We start from the raw sequence: 5,751 nt of genomic DNA, 5'->3' as shown, positions 1-5,751 counted from the left end.
TTTTGACTTTAAAGAATTGACAGTAAAATGTTTAGGGTCGCTGCGAATAATAGGGTCGGTCGGGGGAAATCGTAACACACGCTATATTTTTGTTTTTAGGCCTTAACGGGGCGAACAGAAGAAATAACAGCAAGTGAATTCGTGAACGGTCGCGCACTAGCATAAAACAAAATCAAAACATCGCTAAAACAAGTGCTTCCATGGAGCGCGAATTGAACTTACAAGCAAACCAAGTCAACAAGTCAGTGCGCCGTCTCTAGCTGTTTCGGATCATATAGATTAAAGCTGTCGACGGCACGATCACCCGTGGGTGTTAGCCTGTGAGCTGTTATTATGATATTATGACTTTGCTGCATTCAAGTCGAGATTAGACGACGACTCTCATAACTGGGCAGAGCTGCAACTGACGTGCAAGTTAGTGCGACTCAACATAGAGATAAGGCACTAAACTTCTGTTACACATTCAAAATTCTTTACGTTTACATATTTGCATTATAAAGTTTTGCCGATTATTCGTAAACCTTGAATCTGGAGTGTGTATGTTGTCTGAGAGAGAGGGTGCGTGTGTGTTGAGAGAGAGGAGAGAGACCGTGAGAGAGAGAAGAGAGAGAGACGAGAAAGAGAGCAGAGCAGAGAAGAGACGAGGAGAGCGAGAGAGAGAGAGACGAGAGAGAGCAGCGAGAGATGAGAGAGAAAAGAGAGAGAGAGAGAGAAGAAGAGAGAGAGGAGAGAGAGGATGGAGAGAGAGATGAGAGACGAAGAGAGAAATGGAACCCAGAAAGGTTTGTCGTGCCGCGTGCTGTGTGTTTAAGAGAGAGAGAGGAGAGAGTCGGGAGAGAGAGGAGGAGGTCGTACGCGCGTGGGTGTATGATGTGTGTGTGAAGAGAGAGAGAGAATGCGTGCCTTGGCGTGTTTGTGGTGTGTTGTGTGTCGTGTGTTGTGTAGTGCGCCGCGCCGCGGGGTGTCGCGCGCGTGTGTGGCGTGTGAAGTGAAGAGAGAGGATTGTAGCGTGTTTGTGATAAATAAAAAATAAAAAATAAAAAATAATATTAATTGGACAGTTCCTGCTTCAAAAGGCACAACGCACATCCTTCGGACATGGTTCGTAAATAAAATATTTCAAGAAAATGAAATGTTTTCCCTACCTACCTACCCTATTTTTTTTCGGCATGCAACGGTAACCACACATATATTTTGTTTTGGCATTATCGAGGGCTCTTGGTTGAAATCTGCGTAGTTTGATTGCAAAAATCATGCCAGACGTTGCTGTATGAATAAAAACTTGCCCGATTTCAGTGAGTTTGCGTAGCTGGAGGCACGAGTATCGGTGTAAGTTACACTGTAAGCTGCACATGTATGTAGTTGCCCCGTGGGTGGTGGTCACTACTACACTCCTGCACTCTTAGGTTTTTCTGCAGGGGCCGTGACAATCCGCGAGTAGTTAAGCGAATAAAAACGACGGACGGCTGATCAGTTCTGCCATTAGAGTTCCTCAGCCTCAGGATTGTCATTAAGAAACTGAATCAATCAGTTATTTCGGTGTTAGAAGTTAACTTTTGATTTTCCCAAGTCATTGCTGCCAGAGTGAAAAGGCTGGCAGCAAATTTACTCACCCTTGCAGAACCTTTGGTGGTTTTTCTATGGTTTATGTGGAATTTTTCTGGCAGCGAGTATTTGCAGCTGACATTGAAGGCAGGTTTCAACAATGTAGACCTGTAGCAAAACTGTTGCGTGCTGCCCTAGTTTTGAGCAAACGGCAACGCTTAATGACACCTATTTTAAAGCCACAATCAAATAATAAACACTCTAAATTTAATCCAATTTTATTATCGCCTTGCATAATTAATTTTATTAAATTAACATTCAAATTGAATCACGAGTTAATGTTATAATCTTGAAATAGAAACTAGGCTGTATCTCCCCGGGGAATAAGCCCCTGAGTAGACGTTATACGGAAACGGTTTTCGCTAGGCCGTCGTAACGAGCATTTATTAAGCAATTATAATGGCACGACCCGCGCAAATAATAAACCGTAACTCGATTTCATCGTCGACGGCGCGATTTAAGTGGGAAGTCGCATTTAATTTACACCTATTAACAATGCCCGGGATGGCAACCGAAGTCACCAATTGATGTTCAATTTAACGTCGATCGCGCTGTCCGACTCGATCGCCTCGTCACAAAGGTCAAGTGGCCTTTATAGGCAGGGGTTTGTTCTGTAGGGGACGGGCGTCTTTTTAACTGCCGCTCAAAGGGAAAGGTTGAATGACCCTTATAGAGAGGTGTCTGTTCTATACAGGTGACTGCCGTCGCAGGGGTTTGTCGGTAAAATATTTTTCAAGCTTCGCGAAAACTATTCAGTCGCCTGCTTGCCTCACCTTTTGTTTGCAGTCTACTATGTTCTTCTGTGTTCTTCAGTGTTCTTCTGTGTTCTGCAGTGTTTTTCTGTGTTCTTCAGTGTTCTGTGTTCTTCAGTGTTCTTCTGTGTTCTTCTCGGTTTCTAGCCGAGTGGACGTAGTTTTCGGCCACTGAATAAGCGCCGTGTTCAAACAGGCAGACGAAGATATATTCACTGTGGGACAGCGCGGGCATTTTACTTTCACCTACTTGGCTCAACTCTACGTCATTGTCGGACGGACAGGCGGCTTTTAAAAAACTCGGGAGCGGTGGCGAAGCGATCGTAGGGGGAGCTACTAGTGCAGGTATATCGCATCTAACTGCCGGGTGCGGTATATGGTTCGATATTTCTCGGTTAAATTTCACGGTTTTTTCTTTGTTGTCGTTTTTTCCAATCATGTTTTTTTATCGTCTGCGCCATAGGGCCCCTATGCACTTTTGTCGTCGGCGTCGTCGTCGTATATTGTATCGTGATTATTTCTTAGTTTGTCGGTGCGTCGAAGCCCGTAGCACCTGCATGTTTACGCTTACAATTAATAATAGACGAGAAAGTTTCGAGGTGATACGATTGACAATATATTATCACTACTTTTGTTCACGCGTTTCACATGTTTATTAATATTTCACTACGGTTTAGAATTTAGTGGTCGTTTCATCTTGTGGTATCAACTTATTATCAACAATAAAAGCGCGTATTCGACATGTATATTTTCTAAAGGTAACTTTATTTATTGTGTGTTGTTCGTAGGACGAATTCTACGGTATTTTCAGAGGCTACCGCGGGAATATAAGTGGTATCGTGACCCACTAAACCATTTTCCGGTCGGACAAGGAAAATCCATTTTGCACGAATCGCAAGGATTAGCGTATTGTCATAGCCAATCAGCATCCATTAGCGTATTGTCACAGCCAATCAGCATCCATTACACGGGACGATAGTTCCATTTTCAACTGAAAGATAGTTTTCTGGGTCGCCAGCTCGGCTAAGTTGTTATTTCCCGCGAATACCCGCGAATTCCCCAGTATCGCGGCTAGGAACCTGAGTTCGCCTGTGTGCATGCCCAATGTGTGACAAATCGAACAATATTTTGCTGAAATTATACTTTTAAAATGGAGACAAAATAGCAGTCGCAGAAGCTTCACAAGAAAATCAAATTCCGATGCCTTAATTAATCAAAAGGTGCCTATAGATATCCTCGCTTACGTAACAGCGTGTGTAAATCCGGCGCACACGAGAGTTATTTTACTCAAGTAAAATGACGCATGAGTAATTTTACTCACGTTTGCGGCGCATTTTCGTTGAGTAAAATTACTCATGCGTCATTTTACTTGAGTAAAATAACTCACGTGTGCGCCGGGCTTAACACGTAACAATATGTGTCATAGAACAATGTGCAACAATATGTCCAACCTTTATCTAATGAATGTAATAGTAATTTGTTGAAATTACTTTTAATTTTTAAAGCACATGTCTAGCAGTAATCTGTCGGGAAGACTCTCCAACCGAATCTTTTACGTTAAGAATGATAACAGGGACCATCGTATGATCAAACTCCCATTTTTAACGCCGCTAAGCCTAATGACAAGGCATGCAGTGAGTCAGGGCCGTACGCAGCAGGGGGGCAGCAGGGGCAGTTGCCGGGGCAGCTGCTAGGGGCAGCTAGAACCCGTGTCCCCAGAAGCCAGGGTCCAGTTATATGAGAAAATAAAAAGTCCACTGAGAGTTCACGCGTTCGCTTTACATCCGTGGTGTAATATAACGAGTCTAGACTTTGTACTCAAACAAATTTGTACGTGTATATAATCAACTGTCGATGGAGGTGTTTAATAAAAAAATATTGAATAAATAACTACAAGGTGCATTGCTTGAGTTACGATGTATGAGGTACGTGTTCGAGTGCGAAATGCCAATTTCGTGCCATTTATCCTCGATAGAGGGCGGGAGTAACGGCGCGTAGGAACGAACTATGGCTGCGAAATGTTTATATACATCAAGGAGATATTTGCGTCTGGTTCACATGACATCACTTCTTAGGTAAATAGGTTACTATTAAAAATTTACGAATAGAAATAAAGGCCCAACTCACGCGGACATTTTGAGGTGCGAGAAACCACAGTGATCAAGTAGTTAGAGTTCGTAAACGTTTATTAGTGTGACTGTGAGGTCAAGTCACAGTCACCAATTCAGACCAGTGTGGTTTAATCTCATTCATTCATTGATTCAATGGCAATGATTCATTGTGTGAAATCCCGACTCTCACCATTCAGGGCTGTATGTGCATTGCTTGTCGGCTCAGATGACAACGTAACTAGGCAAAAGGTCCATATCCAGCAATAGGGATGTAAACTGTAGTGTAGACATTGTAAATGAAACCCCTCCCAATTCCCATAAAGCACTAACAAGTGGTTGGCTTGGCAAGTAATGAACGCTGTTAGTAACGCACGAAGGGTCGTTGTCGTATAATGGCGTATAATATGTACCCGAGGTAAATATTTGATATGGTTAGGGTTATGAAGTAGGCGTAGGCGACATACTCGCCGACACCTCGGTTACTATACTCGGGTACATGTATATACGACAACGACCCCTTCAGCGTTAGTAACACGACGCAGCTGGCTAGTTGATAGACCCAGTGTCCTGAAACTTGTGATGAAATATAAATAGAACACAGATCGGAATCCTCTTGTCTAGTGTACCCTTGCATACCCTGACCAGTGACCGAGACCTCAACTTTTCTAACTGAATAGCTAGCGAGTTGATGGTAGATCGTGACCAAGGGCTGAGACATCCAGATGCATTACACCTGACCAGACTTTGGAAACACTGAAACAGGGTAGGTAGATTCAGGGTGCGAAATTAACGGGAGTCCGGAGTCAAATACTCCCTGATTTACTGTCGGACTCCCTAATTTGACATGTGCAGTAGTCCGTGTGACTTCCTGAAAATTCTGCTATACTAACTATAGTTCGTTCCAGAGCACGGCCTCGCGAATATTTTTTTTTAGCAAATGACCCAGGAAAATTTGGCAGACGTGCACCGCAAATGACCTTTTTGTTAATATCTGCGGTACTACTTGTATACTTCGAACTCCCTCACTTTGCTGCGGACTCCCTCTTTTTGATGGTAGGGAGTTCGTTGGACTCGCTTGTTCAAAAGTTAATTTTTATCCCTGTAGACTAGATGGGGGAAATGTGTGCCGGGAGGGAGCGCTTGTTTTTAACGTTCTTTCATAACGAGCACACTTGTTTTTAGTGTACATGTCCATCAGACATTAAGCTAGCAGCACACTTTACCATTTTCGTTGCTCGTACAGGCAATTTTCGTGGTCGGCAATTTTTGTGGCCGTTGCCGCG

At 43.4% G+C, this 5,751-nt stretch overlaps 1 long non-coding RNA gene across 1 annotated transcript in view; it reads left to right on the top strand.

Moving 5' to 3' along the window:
• The first annotated feature begins 4,370 nt into the window (after positions 1-4,370).
• LOC106817005 overlaps positions 4,371-5,751 on the top strand; it is a 2,998-nt gene continuing 1,617 nt past the window's right edge. The window contains exons 1-2 of the long non-coding RNA XR_001394979.1: positions 4,371-4,432; positions 5,146-5,231. This is a non-coding gene — a long non-coding RNA (uncharacterized LOC106817005). The remainder of the gene's footprint in view (positions 4,433-5,145; positions 5,232-5,751) is intronic.

This window comes from Priapulus caudatus, unplaced genomic scaffold (assembly GCF_000485595.1).
Source record: "Priapulus caudatus unplaced genomic scaffold, Priapulus_caudatus-5.0.1 Scaffold1559, whole genome shotgun sequence".
NCBI lineage: Eukaryota > Metazoa > Priapulida > Priapulimorpha > Priapulimorphida > Priapulidae > Priapulus > Priapulus caudatus.
Note: the sequence above shows the minus strand (reverse complement) of the source record. Positions and strands in the feature narration are given on the sequence as shown.